This window comes from Bombina bombina, chromosome 4 (assembly GCF_027579735.1).
Source record: "Bombina bombina isolate aBomBom1 chromosome 4, aBomBom1.pri, whole genome shotgun sequence".
Taxonomy (NCBI): domain Eukaryota; kingdom Metazoa; phylum Chordata; class Amphibia; order Anura; family Bombinatoridae; genus Bombina; species Bombina bombina.
Genome location: NC_069502.1, coordinates 402158772 through 402183951, shown reverse-complemented (window position 1 = coordinate 402183951; position 25180 = coordinate 402158772). Strand labels below are relative to the sequence as shown.

Genomic DNA, 25180 nt, shown 5'->3' with positions numbered 1-25180 from the left:
CATAGACCCTAGATACACACATAGACAGAATAATTATTATTAGCCACCAAGGGATACTTGGGTGTAAAACATAGACATCTCAGACTCCTAAATGAACCCCTAACTAACAACAGCAATATGAAGTGATTATTCTGCCATCAAACTATAGAGAAAGTCCTCCCTTTCTTCTTGCTACATAGAGAGACTATCATTAACTCAACATTAGATAATCATTCAGATAACATATCACATAAGGTTTAATAATAGGCCAGACAACTGCACACCTAATGCTGTAGACCTCTTGTATAAATAACACAATGTTATCGCAGTCAGCAAATGATAAGCGGTCATAACCACCAAACGACCTAAATGACTAGTCAAGTCTCTTGATAATAATAAAAGTACAAGGAGGTAGTCTCTGTAACACATAATACACAACATAGTATAATTATTTTCACTCTGGATCTCTACTCCTTGATTTGGGTGGCGGGAATGTAGATCCCCCTACACATCTTTAGAGGGAATGTAAAGAAGTATGCAATCTACAAATGTACTTGTTTACTGTTTTAAGTTTATTAAAAAAAAAATGTATCTAGTGTAAGAATGGCAGGGAGCACTACCCCTGCTTTGGTATTTATTGTTGTTGTTCTATAGTTTAAGAAGTTATAAGTGCCTATGTACTATTCAATTCAATATTATATTACAGTGTACTGTTTACAGCATAGGTACTAACCTACTTGTAAATAATTTTTAGCGACTTTGGTCGCTTCTCTTCTACTCTCTTTTCTTCTTTCCTTACTACTTTTGATCCTCCCTCACTGACCCAGCTCTTCTCTGCATCTCCTTCTTTATTTCTCTTCTCCCCTACCTCTCTCTATTCATTCCCTCTCCCCTTTTTTTTTTTTTTCCCTTCCCCTCTACACAAGATGATTGGCCCATGGTTAGAGGCACGACCCATACAAATGATCTCAATAAATGTTAAAGGATTGAACAGCCCAAATAAACGCTCTATGGTTTTAAGGGATTTACACAGGCACGGGGGAGACATTGTTTATTTACAGGAGACGCATTTTGCCTTGAATCACGAACCCCGATGGTTCAGTCAACATTACCCAACCGCCTTCTTTGCCTCCTGCCCCAAGAAAAAGAATGGGGTAGGTATTATTATTAGTTCTAATCTACCATTCCAACTCGCCCAGATTTGCAGAGACCCAGAGGGCAGGTACTTGATTCTAACTGGCTTAATATATGGTAGACCAATAACGTTGGTCAATGTCTATTGTCCTAATCAACTTCAACAACCCTTTTTCCAAACAGTTATCAATAAAGTTCTTGAACTTCAATCTGGTATTTTATTTATGGGGGGAGATCACAACGCCGCACTAGACCCATCCCTAGATACCTCTAACGGGGTCTCCAGCGTCCCCCACAGAGCCCTTAAACGCATGACAGCCTCACTTAGGAATGCAGCGCTACACGACATCTGGCGGACACAACACCCCACTACTAAGAATTATACCTTCTATTCTCACCCTCACAAAAAGTATTCCAGAATAGACTACTGGTTCACAGACACAGCAGGACTCACTATCACCACGAGTAGCGACATACTCCCCATCACTTGGTCAGATCATGCCCCGGTCAGATGTTCGGTGATGTGGTCTGATACCCCTGTTACGCCCTATATCTGGAAACTGGATGATACCTTATTGGATGATCCGGTCTTCAAGTCAGAAATTGAAAATGCCCTAATAGAATATTTTCAGATACATGAGGGGTCGGATTCTCAACCCATGATGATCTGGGAAGCCCATAAATGCACGATTCGAGGCCTCTTTCTTAAAAAGAAGGCCAGGCTTGTCAGGAACAGAAGGGAATTGTACCAGACACTACTCTTAGGCGTAGAAATGGCTGAGAAGGTGCACAAAGTTGCGCCTACAGATAACACGCTAAGTGCAGCGTTGGCCCAAGCGAGAACAGCACTTCTGAAGTTCTTGCAAGAAGATCAGCAAAAAATGGCCTTAATCTTAAGACAACAATTTTTTGAGCAAGGTGATAGAGCGGGACGCATGCTGGCCAGAGCCATCGCGCGTAAAAAAAGAGGCATTATGTTCACAGTTTAATACACTCTGACAGGAAACCCAGAGAAGACGGGAAGTCGATTGCCGAGATCTTTGGATCTTACTATAAAACTTTATACAATATACACGAACAAGAGGATAGGGAAGACGATGTTTCCTCCCAGGAACGAAAAAAGCAAAAGATCCAGGAGTACCTTGCTAGTATAGATGTCCCAAAACTTTCAACACAAGAAATGGAAGCATTGGAATCCCCGTTTACAGTAACAGAATTTAAACAGGCTATAAAAGATATGGCGTCAGGGAAAAGCCCGGGTCCAGATGGTTTTGGAGCTAAGTACTATAAAGTTTATGGTGATATAATGGCCCCTAAAATGGTGGACCTGTTTAACTTACTATCAGATTCCCCATCTTTGCACAGCTCTATGCTAGAAGCTCATATTACTGTTATTCCCAAGCCTGGCAAACCTGAAACAAAACCCGAGAACTATCGACCCATCTCATTGCTCAACACCGATGTCAAGATATTGGCAAAAGTGCTTGCCAATCGCCTTAACAAACACATGCCCCAGCTGATCTCTCCTGATCAAGTGGGCTTTATCCCGGGACGAGAAGCAAGGGATAACACCCTAAAAGTCCTCCAATTGATAACATATGCCCACAATAACTCATCTCCGTTAGCCCTGGTCTCCACAGATGCTGAAAAAGCGTTTGACCGGGTTGATTGGTCATTTATGCAACATACCCTACAAAAATTTGGTTTCGGTCCTAAATTCATAAACAGAGTTATGTCACTGTACTCATCGCCTAATGCCAAGGTGAGGGTAAATGGTATGCTTTCCAATACTTTCAAAATTAGTAACGGGACAAGGCAAGGTTGCCCCCTATCCCCTCTATTATTCGCTCTAACGATAGAAACTCTAGCGAGTAAAATTCGAGCCAATACCGAGATTAGAGGGATCATGGTGGAAGGACACGAGCATAAACTCGCCATGTACGCAGATGATGTCTTACTATTGATATCTGATGTCCACCACTCTCTCAAAGCAGCCATAGAAGAATTTGCACTATTTGGCACTGTGTCAAATTTTCTCTTGAACCCCCTGAAATCTGAAATTATGAATATCACAGTCCCCCAAACTGACTTTAAGACTCTAGATGAGGATTGCCCGATAAAAATCGCACGTCACTTGCCACCATGCACACTATCTCTAACCCAATTGTTAGAGGATGCCAAATGCTATGGTATAAATTGCGACACCACATTCAGATCGCCCCCCCACCCTTCTCCTATCCAGCCTGTACTCCCCATACTTCAGACCCTCCCTAATATGAGACTGAACTGGTGGCGGCAGATTGGAATCTTGACAGTGGGAGACTTCTATGCAGGAGATCGGCTACTAACACAAAACGAGATGGTGGCAAACTTTGAGGTCCCGAGACAATTAGCATTTGAACTTCTAAGATTAAGATCCCTACTAAAAGCCTGGGGGTTCTTGAGGGATGCCCCACGGCCTCTTACGGCTTGGGAAGCCCGATGGAAAATGGGTCTTCAGACCTATAAACCCCTCACGGCACATTATCGATGCCTACTGGTTCCCCCCACAATCCCCAAGACGAGACACATGCTCTCCTGGGAGACGGAAATACAAACGGTGTACTCCCCTAAGAAATGGTTATCGGCCATCGCCAAGACCAAAGCGGCCTTACATTGCACCACGATGTATGAGCTATACTTTAAAATGCTCACCAGGTGGCATCTGGTCCCCACCAGATTGCAGACCCTCTATCCTGATTACTCCCCTTCATGTTGGAGGAACTGTGGTGAAATTGGCACTCCACTGCACACCTGGTGGTCCTGTCCTAACCTAAAGGCACTCTGGGGTAAAACCAGTAGGATCTGTTGCTTGATGGGTCTTCCAGAAATTAGGGACCCCGGAATTGCCCTTCTCCACTTGGGCCTAGAGAAAGTGCCTCCGCATCAGAGAACCCTTCTCATATATATACTTACTTCTGTCAAAATGACAATTGCCAGGAATTGGAAGAAAGTGCATCCCCCAAAATGGCAAAGTGTAATGGAATATCTGAACTATGTCAAGTCCATGGAAGACTATGTCTACAGAACCCGGCGAAAGTCGGAAACTTTCTGTCTTATATGGGAACCCTGGGAAGCTTACCAGCAGAGCCTCAGAGCTAAATCTTAGGTCTCCCTACTCCCCAGCGCTACTGGCCCCAGATGCAGGTCCAGGACGCTCTGTTCACCCTTCTTCCCTCTCCACCCCCCTCCCTCCACTCAATGAGCTCCCCCTCCCTTCCCCTCCCCTCCCCTCCTAATATCCTTCTCCCCCCAAGGGGGTACTTCAGACCGCAACAATACACAGATGACTGAATCTTGACTATGCCCCCTGGGAGTGGTGGCCCTTATTGGCCTCTCGTACCCGCTCAGCTGCATTTACAGGCGATACCCACATAGCAACCAACTACTAGCGTAATTCCGCTTTTATAAAGCAGGTCAAAAGGCGGAATAAAAACCTTAAACCTACCAACTGACAACGACTCTCCCAACATGTAAACGCTCTTACTCACTCCTTATTTCACCTCTCACTCAGGTATAGTTTGATCTTTAGATATGCTAGAAATGGAGATAAAAACCTGGATATATTATGCAATATTTATATCATTTCAATGTACTGCGAGATACCATTTTTGTGATTTTTATGTTTACTTGATATTTGTAACGTTTAAAAGAGTTGTGATAACCTATTTATATAATAAAAAATATTTAAAAAAAAAAAAAAAATCGCACGTCACAAGTGGAAATATCTAGGCATTTATTTGGTACCTAGTATTAAAGGAATAGTAGACCTTAATTATAAAAGCATCAGAGACGAGATAACCAGAGAACTATCAAGTTGGCGAAACAAAACCATCTCGTGGATGGGCCGCATTGGAGTGGTCAAAATGAATGTACTGCCTCGCGTGCTTTATATTATGCAGACTATCCCTTTATGTGCGGCTTTTTACATCATTCATCAAATACAGTCAACAATGGAGTCTTACATTTGGAGAGACCTAAAGCCGAGAATCAATAAGAGAACAGTTTATCTACCTCGAAGTGGAGGTGGACTGGGAGTACCAGATTTAAAAATATACCAGAAGGCAATATCCCTTCAGAGGCTAGTTGAATGGTGCCGTAACTCTCCCCAGAAAGCATGGACTCAAATTGATAATATAATCCTGAAGAGAGGTAATGTGGGCGCTCTCGCATGGATATCCCCTTCCCATCGCCCCCCTGTGGCCAAACTCTATCCTCTAGTTGATGAGGTGCTAATGAGCTGGGATAGACTAATTAAGAAGGCACCATTCATTTCAACTCCAAGTTCACCAGTCACTCCCGTTAGGGAAAACCCCGATCTAGGGTTCATTACTGGCTCTATCCATCCGAACAAGGCTATTAGCCTTGCGGACTCGGCTATCTACAATGTGCTCCAGCAAAATAAACTAAAATCCCAAGCAGAATTGGAGGAGTAGGACAGTGGAATATTCACTTCATGGTACAGAGTAGCACAAATCAGACACTACTTTTACACTCACAAGGAAAGACCTGACCTAACGAGAAAGAAGACCCCCTTTGAAACCCTATGTACCATGACTCATCACCCAACCCATTTAATTTCACAACTGTATAAACTTCTGATGTTAGGGGGGGGGCACCCCCTCCCGGCATACACGCGGAGCTGTCAGGATGAGTTGGGCCTATAGATAAATTGCAAAGAATGGAACAAGATTTTTGATAAGACAAGGAGGGCATCGGTATCTGCTAGGGTTCAAGAAACACAATACAAACTATAAAGTCGCTGGTACCTGACTCCCCAAAGATTGAAACACATATATCCACACACAGGTGGGGGATGCTGGAGGGGATGTGGCGAAGAGGGTACCCTTTTGCATATTTGGTGGACATGTCCTATCCTACAACCCTATTGGAGTGGTGTCATAATCGAGATGAGTAGAATCCTTGGGATTATCATCCCCCCAAACCCTTGTTATCTATTATACCATCAATTACCCAAGATTGTTGGGGAAGACAAGTACCTGCTTCTCTTGTTGATGCTTAATGGGGCGAAAGGACTGATTCCATTATACTGGAAAAAGCAAAATGTCCCCAGTATCCAGGAATGGAAAAATAAAATAACTGACCTGCTGAGACTAGAGAGATATCACTACCTCAAAATAGGGAAACTGGGTACACACGAAATGATGTTGCTGACATGGGAAGGACGGGGATTCTAGGTTCTTAATTAGACATGGTCAGTGATGGAGGTATTGTGCCAATACATTCAAATTATCCCCCCCACCCCCATCCCTTTTCCCCTTTTTTTTTTTTTTTTTCTCTTTCTTCTCTACCCCCACAAGCTTCCTCTCTCTAATCCTTCCTTTACTTCCTTCTTTTATTAATCTCGTTGATCTTTGCTACTTTGATCTAATTCCTTGGTTAGATAGGGACCCATACATTGGGTACATATTAAGCCACAGCTGTGTGTAATAGGTAAGCTGTGGAAGCATTATACCCTATACAGAATTGTACCCAATGTCTTATAATTGTCTTATAACTTTCTTTCTGTTACATAATGATTCTGGTTATTGAGCAAACTAACTTTGATACTTATGTAAATTAAACAGAATGTCTATCATTTTTTATAAAATGACGAAACTCTCTGTGCCGTTTGAACAGAGATATTTATAAACGGCGAAATGTCCATGACAAAATATACACATATGTGGTTTCATGTAATAATGATTGAAGCAATGTATATCTTATGTTTATATGTTCTTTATCACATTCTGCCAATAAAGCTTTTCTTTGGAAAAAAAAAATATATATATATTGCTACAGATAATATATGGCAACTGGTAGTTTTATACCCACACTGACGCATTAGTAAGATATCAGCAGAAAGAGGGCTATATATGATACATGGAAGTTGTTTTCCTGCATTAACTTAGTTAAACCCTATGACTTATGCAATAACTATATAAATAAAGCAGGTAGCAGAAGCCCTATTATACACATAGGCTAGTGAGAGCAGATATCTCTAAGGTAAGTTTGAGGAGTAGAGCTATAAGGGGCCCTGCTGAATGTATAAGGTGAAGAGGCTGGTGCTTAAAAACTCTTAGTGTAACTGAATGAGGCAACTGTACCTAGATAATTCAAGTGGTAGGTAATATATGCAATATACAATCGCAAATAACAGTACAAACATTGATAAGCAAAATATAGCAACAACACTCTGAACGTTAGAAGTCCTAATCTCTGTAACAAGAACTTGTTACAGACCAAGCACAGTATGATCTGCTTAGAGCTATACCTGTTTGAAATGAGCCAGAGAGCTGTGTAGAGCAGTGACGTGCTGTCATAGGAGGCAGGTGAGGCAGCGCCTCCCCTGTCCTATGTGGGAATTACACTTTTTTTAATTCTGTTTAAAAAAAAAAATGTTTTAAGTGTATATATATTTAGTATAAAAAAAATTGTACCCAAAGAAGTACCCCCCCTAGCCCCCCACCCCCACCGACTCCACCACCATACCAAAAAAAACTAAGGCTGTGCTGCGTCCAATATCCTCCATGTTGCGCAAACAGGGAGAGGCTGTGAGCCATTCAGCTCCCCTCCCATTGCGCAATATGGATGCTTTAGTGTATTTTTCTTTGAGCTGCTAGAGACTGCGCCACCCAGTGGAGCTTAAATCTTTTCGTGGACCCATACAGCTCCCAAGGAGGCTTCTCTCTAGCAGCCTCTAGAGCCCTAAGCCAATCAGCAGCCCGCTCTCTCCTCTCTCATATCTATCTAAGAGCCACTCAGAGCCAGGAGACTGGGCAGGAAGAGAGAGCAGAGTGAAGGAGCTGTTACCACATTAGGATTAGTGGCAGTCAGCGACAAGGAAGTCAGTCAGTGAGTGAGATGGAGCTCAGAGCAAGGAGGGAGCTGCTGCTGCTTGTGCCATAGAGATTGAGAGCCAGCATGTGGAGTCATGACTAAGCTCACAGTCTGTCACACTGTCCCTGCTGTCACTGTCACACTGTGACTGTCTTGAAGACTTCAGTGTGTCTGTGATCCAGAGCAAGCTGCAAGGAGCCTGCCGGAGGGGAGAGCAGTGACGTCTGACTAACTGCCCTGAACCAGGGACCTGGAGGACTGTGGACGGCAGGACACCTGTAAATGTCTGTACAGGACTCTTGTTCTTTGTTAGCAACTTGCATTGGCATTGGCATTTGGCACCAGCTGTGATTGCATCAGTCACTCTAAAAAGTTGAAAAGCTCAAACTTGCTCTGTCTCATTTTTTGTTAGCAGCAGATGCGGTAATTCATTCATCCTGATCCTATTTATCTGTATTAAGTTAATACAGAATTACAGATAGCTAGGATGAATAAATTACTGCATCTGCTGCTAACAAAAAATGAGACAGAGCAGGTTTGAGCTTTTCAACATTTTAGAGTGACTGATGCAATCTGGGAATAGCTGCAAAGGGCTCATCAGACTTAGTCATATTTACAGTGAAGACAGAGTCTGATGTGGCCGTTTCCATCTGCCCGGGGTGCCTTCTCTCCACCTGCCAGAGCGCAACAGTTAAAACCTTTTTTTTTTGTTTTATTTTTTTTAAATGCTGGATTTTTTAATGATGGCAGCCAGCAGATGGCGCTGAAGAGCACTGGTCAGCCCGACAAACAAGATGAGCTGCAAACAGTGTGAGCATGGGCTTCAGTGTCAGACAGTGGAATGGCTAATTGTCAATTAGAGGAGGTAAGAATTTTTTTTTAGGAGTGTCAATCTGTGTTTGCAAATATGGCAGTTCTATGGCAGGGTCCAGGGCTCTAAACATAACATTATAGCACTTGAAATGCTGTGTTAGTAAATAAAGGATGCAAATGAGACTTTTTCATGAACTGCAGATAAGGGGTTTATTTGTCAAAGCTTCACTTTATATTTGCAGGACTCTTTACAGAGTGATGTAGGGTCTTTGCAGGTGTCTTAAGGGGGGCCAAAAAATTGCTTGCACCTCCTTGTGTACCCCCTGTGTGTGTGTGTCACTGTATGTTTGTGTGTGTCCTTGTGTGCTCTCCTGTGTGTGTCACTGTGTCTATGATTGTGTGTGTTTGTGTGCCCTCCTGTGTGTATGTGTCACAGTGTGTGTGTGTCACTATGTGTATGTTTGTGTGTGTCCTTGTGTGCCCTCCTGTGTGTGTCACTGTGTGTATGTTTGTGTGTGTCCTTGTGTGCCCTCCTGTGTGTGTGTCACTGTGTGTATGTTTGTGTGTCCTTGTGTGCCCTCCTCTGTGTGTGTGTGTCACTGTGTGTATGTTTGTGTGTCCTTGTGTGCCCTCCTGTGTGTGTGTGTCACTGTGTGTATGTTTGTGTGCCCTCCTGCGTGTCACTGTGTATGTCCTTGTCTGCCCTCCTGTGTGTGTGTGTGTCACTGTGTGTATGTTTGTGTGTGTCCTTGTGTGCGCTCCTTTGTGTATGTCCTTGTGTGCCATCCTGTATGTGTGTCACTGTGTATGTCCTTGTGTGCCCTCCTGTGTGTGTGTCACTGTTTGTATGTTTGTGTGGGTCCTTGTGTGCCCTCCTGTGTGTATGTGTCACTGTATGTGTGTGCCATTATGTGTATTTTTGTGTGTCCCTGTGTGCCCTTCTGTGTGTGTGTGTGTGTGTGTGTGTGTGTGTGTCACTCTGCCTTCCTGTGTGTGTCACTGTGTGTATGTTTGTGTCATTTTGTGCCCTCCTGTGTGTCACTGTGTGTATGTTTGTGTGTGTCACTGTTTATGTTTGTGTGTCCTTGTTTGCCTTCCTGTGTGTGTCACTGTGTATATGTTTGTGTGTGTGTCCTTTTGTGCCCTCTTGTGTGTCACTGTGTGTATGTTGTGTGTCCTTTTGTGCCCTCCTGTGTGTCACTGTGTGTATGTTTGTGTGTGTGTGTGTGTGTTACACTGTGTCCTTGTGTGCCCCCTGTGTGTCACTGTATGTATGTTTGTGTGCCCCCTGTGTGTGTGTCACTGTGTGTGTCCTTGGGTGCCCTCTTATGTGTGTGTTTCACTGTGTGTATGTTTGTGTGTGTCCTTGAGTGCCCCCTGTGCGTGTGTGTCACTGTGTATGTCTTTGTGTGCCCCCTGTGTGTGTGTGTGTCACTGTGTGTATGTTTGTGTGTGTCCTTCTGTGCCCCCTGTGTGTGCCTCAAGACTCCAACTCACTCCAAGTCCAAGAAAAGAAATAATTAAAAAAAAAATGAAAATGGCAATTTTATGGTACTTATGTTGAGTTTTCAGTCAGACCTGGGCACCTTGCATAAGGCAGCAACTACTGCAGTGCCACTCATGCACTTATACCACAATGTTCCAGTATATCCTTTTTTTACATTGTCTTAGACTTGGAGTGAGTTGGAGGCTTACACCCTCAAGCCTCCAACTCACTCCAAGTCCAACATCCCCATGTAATGGCCAAAGTGGTGAATTACATTTTTACTGAAAAATACTGGATTGCTTATACATACTTCATACTTTAGTGTCATCCCTGTGTATAAAACTTAAAAAACTGCATTATTCTCCAGTTAAATAAACATATTTCAGATGAGCTGGTGCTTTAAGTGTTTCTCAACAACGGTCCTCAAGTACCCCAAACAGGCCAGGTTTTCATCATAGCTGAACTAGAACACAGGTGAAATATTCAGCTCACCTGTGTTCTAGTTCAGCTATAATGAAAACCTAGCCTGTTACTTGAGGGCCCAGGTTGAGAAACACTGCATTAGTGTAACTGCCTAATTTTACAACTTAATTTAATTTCAAAGTGACCTGCAGAAAAAGTTTCAATCTCTTCACAGAAAGCGAAAAAGTTCTGCACTAGACCATGCACTATATTTTTTCATTTGCGTTGAATGAGTAAAAATCAAAGCTAATCGTCATTGTGCAACCTGCCAATTTAATCGTAAATTTAAGATACCTATATTGTGTTCATATAGGAGTTTCTCAGGCATATCATAGCCAGTGCCTCACCAGCCTCCGACGTCACTACACGTCACTGGTGTAGAGGTGTAACTCATGTAGGGCAAAACAGATCCATACATATACAGATGTCACAGAGGAATATGATAGAGACTCTTGGAGGGCTATAAATCCAATAGAGTACTTGCTGAGACATATAAGTCAGTCCCGCTAACAATAAAGGGTAAAACATACAAAATTCACATAGCCTTCATGCAGACTACAATAAACTTGCGACAAGCAGACTCCTACAAGGCTATAAACATTCAAAATATGCACAGTGGTTAAGTCCACAATAGTATAAAGAGAAACCAAGAAATATTGTCAATGTGGCAAGATCGCTATTTTCACATTAGTGGGCAAAGGGTTATAGCTATCTCAGACTCATCCGCTAATTAAATAGGGTTCCAAGTACACACATACTCCAACATCCAGCGTAGTACCTTCATCCAGAATAAAAAAGTGTCCTGGCTCGCTCTTAGTAAGTTCCATGTCCCAAAGCAAAAATCAAACATGGCATTGGAACTCAATATATGCCTGTTATTTGAAATCCGAGCAGCTCCAAACATTCACAAAGATATAAGGTCCCATTTACATTAGGTGGAATCCGAGACGACTAAGAACCACATCTAGTGACCTTAATTTAGCCAACTCCATAACGGCTCTGGCAATACGCTAAGGCCGACAGAAACATAGGACCTGCATTCAAAACCTCCGCGTGATCCAGCACAACAGCTCGGACATCCAGCAGGGCCAACGCCCCAGTCCCAAGTGCCATGAGATCCATATTCCTCTCTAGACCCGCCAAAATGTGGGGCACTTTATATAGCCACTTAGCGAGCGCTGCCAGCGAATAGTCCAAGTTAGGGCAATCAAGAAGAAAACTCACCAACACAGAGTGCAGCAAGCCCAAAGCCTTTGCCGTGTCTACCCGATTACTCCTAACGGTGAGCTTGCCTGTCCCATTTTCTTGCGTGTTCTCAAGCACTGCTATAGCTTGAAAGGAGATAGTAACCTGACCATCAGTGGATCCAACTTGTTGAGCTACAGTTAAATACCATGATCCTGCATGCATGCCCTCTTGCTCATAGGCGCTATTAGCAGATGCCTTGTTAATAAGAGCCTCATGTAAAACTTGTGCAAGGCTGCGAAAGTGGTTATGGAGGAGCTGCACCAACATCTCAACGAACTCCCACACCTCTAATAAAATCAACAAGGCACGATTAGGTTCTATTTTCGGTTCCCAAAATACACATATAGGTACAAATATCCATGTTTATAACAAATTATAGCCAGGAGCTTGACACAGGCACGTCTTGTTCCTTGGATAGCTGGCTCCGCCCCCAATGCAGGCTTTTTTTAAATATGCTCTGTCTGAATCATGGAGGATGAACTTTGGGTTGCATGTCCCTGTCAATAAAATAAAAATTAAATAGAGATCACAAGCGATTAACACCAACTAAATAGTTACATATTTACTTTTAGAATATTGTTCTTCTCATTGATGAATGCATGTAATACACACAATTCTAATAGTAAATTTGCATAGGTAATGTTTGAATAAAATAAGAATTAGATGAAGTCATGTCTAAATCTAAGAATAAATTAAAATGTATTAGTCTAGACACAGTCAAAGGTTATATACATTTAAAAGGACAGTCTACACAAAATAGATATTAACTTTATTACCCATTCCACATTTTTGCATACTCAACCCTGTTATATACATTTGACCTGTGTGAGGACCTTGTATGTAAGCTTATGTAAACTGGCCACTTATCTCCATCCTTTGACGGACCTTTTCAATGAATCAGTACAGACTCTTAAATGACTCCACGGGAGTGAACACTCTCTCATCAATATGGCATACAAAAACTAGCTGTGTTTAAATGTGAAAAGAAACTTAGCTATAATGTTTTATTTAAAGATATTTTAAACTACCTATGTTATCTTGCAACTAACGATAAAATAATAACTAAGCTATATTTTGGAGAAATAGTTATTCTTACAATTTTCTCCAAATGTGAATGATATATATTATAATTAAATTAGGAAATTAAGATAGACTGTCACTTTAATATAGCAATTTCTCCCCTACACATTTCTTAAAGGGACATAAAAAAAGTTGAGAGACAAAATATAATAATAATAATAATAATAATAATAATAATATGTAGAGATATTATTTTAACTTCAAATTTATACTGCATAGCCTCGTCATTAACTCTTAATTAAAATGTTCTGAATTGTACAGCTCTAAATCCCCAAACCACAATTCATTATATGACTGTATCTATCCCCACCTTAGCTTTGGTACAATACAAGACTTTAAAACTCATCTGCTGGAGCTGTGTTGATATTTTAAAGTAAATTTAAAACAAGTTAAATGTATTAAATATAATAGCAGGCATGTGCTTGTAAAATAGAACATTTAACAACCAGTTATGAGACATTTCTTTTCATTCCATATCCTTCTAATATTAGATTAGAAGGATGTGTTTGTTAGTGTCTTACTAGGATTGATATAAAGATATATATATATATATATATATATAAATAAACACACACACACACATATACATATATAGAGTATATATATATATATATATATATATATATATATATATATATATATATATATATATATATATATATATATATATATAAATCAATATAAATATTTGCATTGGGAATTAGCACATCTAGGCAAGATTCCCTGCTTGCTTTTTCCCAGAAATACTTCTTATACAATGTTACCAATGCACAAGAGAATTCTGGGTAAGATATACAAATTAGATATGCAAATTCTCAGGTTTTTTGCTTCAAATACTGTTTAACACAGCGATCCTTTTAACAGGATTATTGCAGCAATCCAGAAATCACTCACTAGACAGCCTGTTTCGTTCTTTTTGGATATCTAATTTGCATATCTAATTTGCATATCTTACCCATTGTATATGAAGTATTTCTGGGAAAAAGCAAGCGGGGAATCTTGCCTAGATGTGCTAATTTCCTATGCAAATATTTATATTGATTTAATTTTGAGAAATGGAGGATTTTAATTTCAGTTTTTTATCTCCCCCATAATTGTAATGCATTTTGGATTAACCCTGAAAGTAGCTTTACCAATGCAGCAACCAGAAATCTATCTCCTACTGATGAGTTCCGAAAAGAACGAAACAGGCTGTCTAGTGAGTGATTTCTGGATTGCTGCAATAATCCTGTTAAAAGGATCACTGTGTTAAAACAGTATTTGAAGCAAAGAAAATGAGAATTTGCATATATAATTTGCATATCTTACCCAGAATTCGCTTGTGCATTGGTAATATTGTATATGAAGTATTTCTGGGAAAAAGCAAGCAGGGAATCTTGCCTAGATGTGCTAATTTCCTATGCAAATATTTATATTGATTTAATTTTGAGACATGGAGAATTTTAATTTCAGTTTTTTTTATCTCCCCCATAATTTTAATTAATATATATATATATATATATATATATATATATATATATATATATATATATATATATATATATATATATCCAAATATATATTTTATATGATTTTGAAAAATATATTTTTAAATAAAAAAAACAAAATAGAATGTAAAGATATTTATTTTATAACTAAGAAAACACTAACAATAACTATAAATCCTTTTTTTTTAATTCAGCAAACTTGAAAATCTGTAAGAAAAAACAAAAAGAGCATTATTTAGAATATGAAAGCAAGTATGTTATTTAATAATTAAGTAGTTTTCCAGCCTCCAGTCAAGTTAAAAAGACCTTTATTAATTTCTTACAGGGTCCATCACATTAACCAACAACGTTTCAAACCTATTTCAGGTTCTTAATCATGTCTATTGAATAGTATACAGGTGTGTCTTTTATACCTGTTCAATCTTTCATCAATTTGCACACTAGTGCCATCTTGTGGTTCAAATTTAAAATTACATGTGATAAATAAGTTTTTAGATTTATAAATTTGTATTCTTTTCTAAAGGATTTAAATGTGTTTTTTAACTCCTTATATTTATCACATGAAATATTAAAACCAAATTATAATATATACATTTAAAACCCATACACGTAAAAATATCAGAATCAAATTGCTACTACAGATATATGCTGCATTTTTTAGAAAAATAATGACCATTCAAAATCTTTATTCAGACCTTCAGGTATCATTGTATTTAGTTTGTTTATCCAGTACATCTCCCTTCTTTTAAGCATTTGGTCCCTGTCACCTCCCCTCCTGGGTCTGTCAACTTGTTCAATTACTTGAAATCTAAGTTGACTGATGTTATGACCCATGGAGAGGAAGTGACAGGAAACAGGGGCCTCCAAATTTTTATTCCTGATGTTAGACTTATGTTCAGTAATTCTAGTTCTTACTTCCCTACTTGTTTCACCTATATAAATTCTAGCACACGGACACTTGATGAGATATATAGCGTATGTGCTTCTGCATGTGAGATATTTCTTTATTGGATATTTAGTTCCCTTAATGGGATGAAAAAATTCTTTCCCTTTTATTATTGAACTGCAGTGGCTACAGTGTAAGCAAGGGTAACAACCCCTATTGTCAGACCCTATTGTTGTTTGTAGATTTTTCTTATTGCTACCTATGTCTGCCCTTACCAATAAGTCTCTCAGATTTTTCGTTTTTTTGTAAGCTACCATGGGTATGTTTTTGAATTCATCAACTTGAGGATTACAGTCTTTCAATATGTGCCAGTGTTTGTTTATAATGTGTGATATCTTTGTTCCTAAAGAATTATATTGTGTGACAAATATCATTCTCTTATCTTGTGTCTCCTTTTTTGTATTTTCTTTCTGATTTTTGCAGTATTCTAATTGTTTTGTGATTAATTCTTCTGGATACCCTCTTTTTTTGAATTTTTCTGCCATTTCTGTTAGTCTGATGTTACATTTCCTTTCGTCAGTTACTATTCTTTTTACTCTTTTAAATTGGCCTTGGGGTATTGCTTCTATCGTTTTTTTTGAGTGAAAGCTGTCATATTGTAGTACTTTATTTTTGTCTGTTGGTTTTACATATAGATCGGTTTTTAAAAAGCCTTTTTCTTTATACACAAAAGTGTCTAAAAAGGCTACTCCTGTTTCCTCCATACTGAGTGTGAATGTAAGGCCAGCAACAGATGTATTGAGATGTTGTACAAATTGCAATAGGCTCCCAGTGTCACCCCACCATATGCCAAATATGTCATCCACAAATCTCCACCATGCTGCTCCATTTTGTAAAAATAATGGATGTGAATATATAAATTTCTCTTCTATGTGGGACATAAAGATGTTGGCATATGTTGGGGCAACACTGGAGCCCATTGCAGTACCTTGCTTCTGTAAATAAAAAGTGTCTTGAAATAAAAAATAATTTTGATATAATATAATAGATAACAGATTTATTAAAAATTGTATTTCTTGTTCATTATATTTATTGTTAGTTTTCAATGTATTAGTTACTGCCTCAATTCCACTTGTGTGCTTGATTGATGTATATAAGCTAGTAACATCTAATGTGTATAGGATGCATTTGTCTCCAATTTGTCCAATATCTTTTAATTTGGCCAGAAAATCATTTGTGTCTTTTAAATATGATGATGTGTCTAATAAGTAGGGTTGTAATACTTTATCTAAGAATACTGCAATTTTAGAAAAGATGGAGTTTACTCCCGCCACTATAGGGCGTCCTGGTGGATGAAGTTTGTCTTTATGTATTTTGGGTGAGATGTATATCACTGGTCTTACTGGGTTTTTTTCAATTAAACATTCTTTAAATTCATTTGTAATGATGCCATTCTTAATTGCTATATTTGTGATGTGTTCTATTTCTTTCCCTATTTGGATTGTAGGATCTCTAGTGAGGGCTTCATATACTGTGGTGTCATTTAGTTGTCTTTGTATCTCTTTCACATAATCGATTTTATTTAGTAAAACTACTGCACCGCCCTTATCTGCTTCCTTTATTGTGATTTCATTATTGTTTTTAAGTTTGTTAATAGCTTCTTGTTCTTTCTTATCTATTTGTACCAGTTCTCTTTTTTTGTTTCTTTTGAATAAGTTTTTTACTTCTTTTTGAACTAATTTTGCAAATGTGGCTACACTGTGTTGTAAGGGTGGATTAAATTTACTTTTTCCTTTAATGCCAAATATTTTAGGGTCATTGAATTTTATGTTCTTTTTTTTGTCATCAATCTTACTTGTGATAGGTGTTTCTATCATATTTTTAAATGTGGAAAAATGTACTTTAAGTTTCAATTTCCTGAAAAATCTCTCTAAGTCTTGTTCTATAATAAATTCATCATGTGTGTTTGGTAAGCAGTATGATAAACCTTTATTTAGAATTGCATGTTCTGTCTCTGATAAGGTGTAGTTCGAAATATTATGAACCAAGTCATCCTCCATGTTTCTTATATTGCAGTGTGACTCAGTATTGCTATTAATCAAGGTGTTGACTTTAGTGTTAGTTTGTATCTCATTCAATTTAATAGTGTTGTAGTTATGTGTGGTATTATCCCTTATTGAGTTCACATTGGTGGTGTTATCTTTATCTAAAGTGCTAATATCTTTACCAGTGTAACTATTTAAAGTGCCATCAATTTTTAAAGTGCTTGTGTTTTCTGCAGCATTGTTTATTAAAGTGTCGTGATTAGTTGAGGTGATATCTAGTTTTAAAGTGCATATATTTTCTACATTTCTACTCTCTAAAGTGCTCTCATTTTCAACATTGTTAGTTACAATATTCGCCAAAGTGTTATTTAGTACTATAGTGCATACATTTTTTTCAACATTACTTTTTAAAGTGCTTTGATTTGCAATACTTTTTTCATTGTCAACATTCAACAAGGGATTTGTATTTATGCAATATTGTGAGTCTTTAAATACATTGTTCTTTACTTTATTTTGTCCATCATTTCCTTCGTGAATTGTATCTTTTAAGTGTCTATACACAGTGTCTTTAAGTGCATTTACTTTACCCACACATGTTGCACTCCTGCTGTGTCTTGTTCGTGCTTCATTGGTGGTTAAGCTCGAGTACCTTGAATTTTCAGGATCCGTTATCTCCCCATTCTCTTTGTGTGTTTTTTCTGGTGTATTTTGTAGCTCTGTGCCGCTATTCAATAGCGGTATTGTCCCCGTTGGTATCCTCTCGTTCGTCGGGCTCTCTGGCGCTCCGGTTGTGACGTCGAAAGGTATGCGCCTCTTCCGATGCTTGCGCCCGGCGCGGTGTGATCTACGTCTGAATCCTCGGTTAAAAAACCGGCAGACGATTCTGAACCACTACCGCTGATGTCATCCTGAGCCGGGCGTTTTCTTGCTTCTCTCCTTCGATCTCTGATTTCTGCGTTGGGGGGTCTTTGGTTGCTATTTCTCTGTCGCCATTTATAGACATTACCAGAAGAGTAATCCTGCTCGTCTCTTATGAATTTGGTTCTTTTGCGGCACTCCAGTTGTTTACGGTACTCTTGTGTTGATTTTTCCACTTCTTTAATTAATTTATTATATTCATCCAAGGAAATGTTGTGAATAAGTTGTTCTTTCTGTTTGTTGATGATTTCTTTGTATTTATTTATTTCTTTTTGTGCATATTCTACAGTCCATGTAATAATATCATATGAGCATTTGTTGAGAATGCTTTCAAATTTTTCACAGTAATCTTTTTTATCTGAAAAAAAGTGTAGGACAGGTAGACATCCTCAATCCTCTAGGTATCCTTTGGACTTTATGATATTCACTTAATGTTATGGCATGTAATTCTAAAATCATTTTTCTTTTGCTGTTTTTTTCAAAGTTTCTACTTGTTGCTTCCCCAGATGTAATTTGTAAAAAGTCTCTGTTACCTGATACCGTAGCATATACCTGTTGAGCTGATTCCTCATCATATGCAAATGTTTTGGGAACCACTTCAATTATTTTTTCAGCATTTTTTTCAGCCATGTTGTTTGTTTGTTTGATCCTCTATAGATGCAAGTGCTTTCAAGGCTCCAAAGTATTGTATGAGAATGGTGAAAGACAGCACCTCTCTTTTCCTTTCTGGGGCACAGGAAAGGGTTAGCCAAACCCCAATATGTATTCAAAATTAAGTAGTTTTCCAGCCTCCAGTCAAGTTAAAAAGACCTTTATTAATTTCTTACAGGGTCCATCACATTAACCAACAACGTTTCAAACCTATTTCAGGTTCTTAATCATGTCTATTGAATAGTATACAGGTGTGTCTTTTATACCTGTTCAATCTTTCATCAATTTGCACACTAGTGCCATCTTGTGGTTCAAATTTAAAATTACATGTGATAAATAAGTTTTTAGATTTATAATTTTTTATTCTTTTCTAAAGGATTTAAATGTGTTTTTTAACTCCTTATATTTATCACATGAAATATTAAAACCAAATTATAATATATACATTTTATATGCAGCATATATCTGTAGTAGCAATTTGATTCTGATATTTTTACGTGTATGGGTTTTAAATGTATATATTATAATTTGGTTTTAATATTTCATGTGATAAATATAAGGAGTTAAAAAAAACATTTAAATCCTTTAGAAAAGAATAAAAATGTATAAATCTAAAAACTTATTTATCACATGTAATTTTAAATTTGAACCACAAGATGGCACTAGTGTGCAAATTGATGAAAGATTGAACAGGTATAAAAGACACACCTGTATACTATTCAATAGACATGATTAAGAACCTGAAATAGGTTTGAAACGTTGTTGGTTAATGTGATGGACCCTGTAAGAAATTAATAAAGGTCTTTTTAACTTGACTGGAGGCTGGAAAACTACTTAATTTTGAATACATATTGGGGTTTGGCTAACCCTTTCCTGTGCCCCAGAAAGGAAAAGAGAGGTGCTGTCTTTCACCATTCTCATACAATACTTTGGAGCCTTGAAAGCACTTGCATCTATAGAGGATCAAACAAACAAACAACATGGCTGAAAAAAATGCTGAAAAAATAATTGAAGTGGTTCCCAAAACATTTGCATATGATGAGGAATCAGCTCAACAGGTATATGCTACGGTATCAGGTAACAGAGACTTTTTACAAATTACATCTGGGGAAGCAACAAGTAGAAACTTTGAAAAAAACAGCAAAAGAAAAATGATTTTAGAATTACATGCCATAACATTAAGTGAATATCATAAAGTCCAAAGGATACCTAGAGGATTGAGGATGTCTACCTGTCCTACACTTTTTTTCAGATAAAAAAGATTACTGTGAAAAATTTGAAAGCATTCTCAACAAATGCTCATATGATATTATTACATGGACTGTAGAATATGCACAAAAAGAAATAAATAAATACAAAGAAATCATCAACAAACAGAAAGAACAACTTATTCACAACATTTCCTTGGATGAATATAATAAATTAATTAAAGAAGTGGAAAAATCAACACAAGAGTACCGTAAACAACTGGAGTGCCGCAAAAGAACCAAATTCATAAGAGACGAGCAGGATTACTCTTCTGGTAATGTCTATAAATGGCGACAGAGAAACAGCAACCAAAGACCCCCCAACGCAGAAATCAGAGATCGAAGGAGAGAAGCAAGAAAACGCCCGGCTCAGGATGACATCAGCGGTAGTGGTTCAGAATCGTCTGCCGGTTTTTTAACCGAGGATTCAGACGTAGATCACACCGCGCCGGGCGCAAGCATCGGAAGAGGCGCATACCTTTCGACGTCACAACCGGAGCGCCAGAGAGCCCGACGAACGAGAGGATACCAACGGGGACAATACCGCTATTGAATAGCGGCACAGAGCTACAAAATACACCAGAAAAAACACACAAAGAGAATGGGGAGATAACGGATCCTGAAAATTCAAGGTACTCGAGCTTAACCACCAATGAAGCACGAACAAGACACAGCAGGAGTGCAACATGTGTGGGTAAAGTAAATGCACTTAAAGACACTGTGTATAGACACTTAAAAGATACAATTCACGAAGGAAATGATGGACAAAATAAAGTAAAGAACAATGTATTTAAAGACTCACAATATTGCATAAATACAAATCCCTTGTTGAATGTTGACAATGAAAAAAGTATTGCAAATCAAAGCACTTTAAAAAGTAATGTTGAAAAAAATGTATGCACTATAGTACTAAATAACACTTTGGCGAATATTGTAACTAACAATGTTGAAAATGAGAGCACTTTAGAGAGTAGAAATGTAGAAAATATATGCACTTTAAAACTAGATATCACCTCAACTAATCACGACACTTTAATAAACAATGCTGCAGAAAACACAAGCACTTTAAAAATTGATGGCACTTTAAATAGTTACACTGGTAAAGATATTATTAGCACTTTAGATAAAGATAACACCACCAATGTGAACTCAATAAGGGATAATACCACACATAACTACAACACTATTAAATTGAATGAGATACAAACTAACACTAAAGTCAACACCTTGATTAATAGCAATACTGAGTCACACTGCAATATAAGAAACATGGAGGATGACTTGGTTCATAATATTTCGAACTACACCTTATCAGAGACAGAACATGCAATTCTAAATAAAGGTTTATCATACTGCTTACCAAACACACATGATGAATTTATTATAGAACAAGACTTAGAGAGATTTTTCAGGAAATTGAAACTTAAAGTACATTTTTCCACATTTAAAAATATGATAGAAACACCTATCACAAGTAAGATTGATGACAAAAAAAAGAACATAAAATTCAATGACCCTAAAATATTTGGCATTAAAGGAAAAAGTAAATTTAATCCACCCTTACAACACAGTGTAGCCACATTTGCAAAATTAGTTCAAAAAGAAGTAAAAAACTTATTCAAAAGAAACAAAAAAAGAGAACTGGTACAAATAGATAAGAAACAACAAGAAGCTATTAACAAACTTAAAAACAGTAATGAAATCACAATAAAGGAAGCACATAAGGGCGGTGCAGTAGTTTTACTAAATAAAATCGATTATGTGAAAGAGATACAAAGACAACTAAATGACACCACAGTATATGAAGCCCTCACTAGAGATCCTACAATCCAAATAGGAAAAGAAATAGAACACATCACAAATATAGCAATTAAGAATGGCATCATTACAAATGAATTTAAAGAATGTTTAATTGAAAAAAACCCAGTAAGACCAGTGATATACATCTCACCCAAAATACATAAAGACAAACTTCATCCACCAGGACGCCCTATAGTGGCGGGAGTAAACTCCATCTTTTCTAAAATTGCAGTATTCTTAGATAAAGTATTACAACCCTACTTATTAGACACATCATCATATTTAAAAGACACAAATGATTTTCTGGCCAAATTAAAAGATATTGGACAAATTGGAGACAAATGCATCCTATACACATTAGATGTTACTAGCTTATATACATCAATCAAGCACACAAGTGGAATTGAGGCAGTAACTAATACATTGAAAACTAACAATAAATATAATGAACAAGAAATACAATTTTTAATAAATCTGTTATCTATTATATTATATCAAAATTATTTTTTATTGCAAGACACTTTTTATTTACAGAAGCAAGGTACTGCAATGGGCTCCAGTGTTGCCCCAACATATGCCAACATCTTTATGTCCCACATAGAAGAGAAATTTATATATTCACATCCATTATTTTTACAAAATGGAGCAGCATGGTGGAGATTTGTGGATGACATATTTGGCATATGGTGGGGTGACACTGGGAGCCTATTGCAATTTGTACAACATCTCAATACATCTGTTGCTGGCCTTACATTCACACTCAGTATGGAGGAAACAGGAGTAGCCTTTTTAGACACTTTTGTGTATAAAGAAAAAGGCTTTTTAAAAACCGATCTATATGTAAAACCAACAGACAAAAATAAAGTACTACAATATGACAGCTTTCACTCAAAAAAAACGATAGAAGCAATACCCCAAGGCCAATTTAAAAGAGTAAAAAGAAAAGTAACTGACGAAAGGAAATGTAACATCAGACTAACAGAAATGGCAGAAAAATTCAAAAAAAGAGGGTATCCAGAAGAATTAATCACAAAACAATTAGAATACTGCAAAAATCAGAAAGAAAATACAAAAAAGGAGACACAAGATAAGAGAATGATATTTGTCACACAATATAATTCTTTAGGAACAAAGATATCACACATTATAAACAAACACTGGCACATATTGAAAGACTGTAATCCTCAAGTTGATGAATTCAAAAACATACCCATGGTAGCTTACAAAAAAACGAAAAATCTGAGAGACTTATTGGTAAGGGCAGACATAGGTAGCAATAAGAAAAATCTACAAACAACAATAGGGTCTGACAATAGGGGTTGTTACCCTTGCTTACACTGTAGCCACTGCAGTTCAATAATAAAAGGGAAAGAATTTTTTCATCCCATTAAGGGAACTAAATATCCAATAAAGAAATATCTCACATGCAGAAGCACATACGCTATATATCTCATCAAGTGTCCGTGTGCTAGAATTTATATAGGTGAAACAAGTAGGGAAGTAAGAACTAGAATTACTGAACATAAGTCTAACATCAGGAATAAAAATTTGGAGGCCCCTGTTTCCTGTCACTTCCTCTCCATGGGTCATAACATCAGTCAACTTAGATTTCAAGTAATTGAACAAGTTGACAGACCCAGGAGGGGAGGTGACAGGGACCAAATGCTTAAAATAAGGGAGATGTACTGGATAAACAAACTAAATACAATGATACCTGAAGGTCTGAATAAAGATTTTGAATGGTCATTATTTTTCTAAAAAAATGCAGCATATATCTGTAGTAGCAATTTGATTCTGATATTTTTACGTGTATGGGTTTTAAATGTATATATTATAATTTGGTTTTAATATTTCATGTGATAAATATAAGGAGTTAAAAAACACATTTAAATCCTTTAGAAAAGAATAAAAAATTATAAATCTAAAAACTTATTTATCACATGTAATTTTAAATTTGAACCACAAGATGGCACTAGTGTGCAAATTGATGAAAGATTGAACAGGTATAAAAGACACACCTGTATACTATTCAATAGACATGATTAAGAACCTGAAATAGGTTTGAAACGTTGTTGGTTAATGTGATGGACCCTGTAAGAAATTAATAAAGGTCTTTTTAACTTGACTGGAGGCTGGAAAACTACTTAATTTTGAATACATATTGGGGTTTGGCTAACCCTTTCCTGTGCCCCAGAAAGGAAAAGAGAGGTGCTGTCTTTCACCATTCTCATACAATGTTATTTAATAACACATGAAACATTTTAATCTGTAAGTATAATAATTCTAAGGTCATCTTCTGTCTATGCTATAAATGTTAGTGTTTGTTCTGATATTAAAGCCAGGTTGAGACTGGATATCTATGTATACATAATTTGACTAAAATCACATTTAATTGGCTAAACAAGAGTTGACTTACATATTAACATTTAAAATGAGAGAAATGAATGTCTAATATACTATTTAGTGCAAATATTCTTTAATTATTGTGTCTGAAATACCATCTACAATAAATGAATAAGAGGAAACATAATTGTTTCACATAGGATGTATCCTGCCTCCCCCCAGTCTTGTTCCAGACATTGTGTACACTTACAAAGTCAAGGTGTCTTTAGATGTTATTGAAGTCAGCACAGTTGAAAGACAGTGCCACAGACATGATCACATTGGTATTCTTCACTTTCAGTCTGTAGATTAAGTAAATCTCCCTAATAGAGAATAAAGTGTAGATAAAATATCTAATAGTGGTACATAGTTCTGCATCCCTCCCCCTAACACTAACTATTTCCTAAATGTTTCTTAGCAATAGCTTAATAAGCGTATGTGGCCTCTTTTGTGTTATGTTATTATAACAATCAAGTGTGAAGCTGAGTCACATACATTGTGCATACTCAACCTCTGATGTATGACTTTGACAATTCGATGTGCTTCAGCGTATCCCTTTATTTCTGTTACATTCATCCCTTTCAGACTAACATCTAATAATGTCTAAAATGAATAAATGAAAACTAATTGTGTGCCATATGATGGATCAGTGCCCCAATCCCCCCCCCCCCAGTCTTGGTCCA

The 25180-nt window shown here is 37.5% G+C and overlaps 1 protein-coding gene and 1 long non-coding RNA gene across 2 annotated transcripts in view; one reads left to right on the top strand and one right to left on the bottom strand.

The window, feature by feature from the left end:
• The window catches only part of LOC128656335 (kininogen-1), a 386172-nt gene that overhangs the window by 289250 nt on the left and 71742 nt on the right, over positions 1 to 25180 (top strand). The window lies entirely within an intron of this gene.
• Positions 14689 to 24780, bottom strand: LOC128656337 (uncharacterized). The gene is made up of 2 exons (XR_008401992.1): positions 24709 to 24780; positions 14689 to 14775 (listed from the first exon to the last, which is right to left on the bottom strand). It is a non-coding gene; the product is annotated as an uncharacterized LOC128656337 (long non-coding RNA).